Source organism: Phytophthora infestans, genomic scaffold (assembly GCF_000142945.1).
Source record: "Phytophthora infestans T30-4 supercont1.29 genomic scaffold, whole genome shotgun sequence".
NCBI lineage: Eukaryota > Oomycota > Peronosporomycetes > Peronosporales > Peronosporaceae > Phytophthora > Phytophthora infestans.
In genome coordinates, this window is record NW_003303730.1 from 1,369,150 (window position 1) to 1,370,364 (window position 1,215).

Genomic DNA, 1,215 nt, shown 5'->3' on the forward strand with positions numbered 1-1,215 from the left:
TTGTGGTGGATTCCGTTACATCCTCCCCCACTTAGGTTCGGTTTACCGACCAATCAGAATGAAGAGGTGTTCGTCACAAACTCTCATTCTCAAAGTCGAAAACCATCGACTTGGCCGCGCGAGCGCGGCGGAGGCTCACTTCACAGCTAGAGCCTCGAGCAGCAACCTGTGCGCTCTTCGTCTAGGTCTCCACTTCGACCGTTAACATGCCTCGTGGCACTACTAAGAGCGGTGCTAAGACATGCTCCAAGGCTGCAGCCGGTAAGGCGCAGGCCAAGAGCACTAAGCCTCACGGCAAAGGCTCTGCACTTAAGGAGGCTACTCAGGTGGCCTCCGAGGCGATCGGTTCCTCGGGTGACGCGGCTGCGGACAAGCGCGCAAGCAGGCGCCGCGGTCCGTCGCCCCCGTCTTCAAACAACCGTCCGAACCCTCGGTTCGTAGAACGCGAGTTTAACTCGGGCAGTGAAGACGATGCCGAGTCAGAGAGCACTCAGGATGCTCCTGCGGGCTCTGTGGGAGGGCACAGCCCAGTGCCCAGTGAGCACAAAGAAGGCAGCGTGCAGTCGCCCGCTAGTGATCACGGTGATCACAGTCCCAGGACCTCTGTGCGCTCTGAGAGTCCGGCCGTTAAGGCTAAGGGCGCTCCCAAAGCCGGTGGCGATGAGGAAGAAAATCCTCGCAAACGTCTCTCGCTTGCCGAGGGTCTTGCGCGCGCTAAGGCCTCTAAAGCCGAAGGCGCCAAGCCCTCAAAGAAGCGTACCGCCTCGAAGTCTCCACTCCGCGAGGAGAAGGAGACTCGACGCTCCTATCAGAGTCTCTTCGGCACCTCGGATGAAGAGGAGGAGAAGGAGGAAGAAGAGGAAGAGGAGGGTGCCATTGTTGAGCCCCGGGAGGTCTCGAATGACCTCGACCAGCAGCAGGAGGATTTCCAAGCTGCCCAGCGTGTGCGTGGGGGTTCGGTGGCGGCACCCGTCAGCCAGGGAGCTGCCATCAACTCAAGAGGGTATTGGCCTCCCGAGGAGAGCTCTGGGGCTGACCTCTCTTAGAGCTTCTCGTCGCTCCTCGTGGCCTTGTGGGCGGCCACACTTCTAGGGGCATCTATGAACGAGCCCTTGCTCAGAAAGAACAGTTGTTCGTCGACAACTTGGAGGCTGCTCGGTGTGTGCTTCTCGCGCCACACCGCATTCCCCTTAAGGCCTTCACGACTTGTCGTAA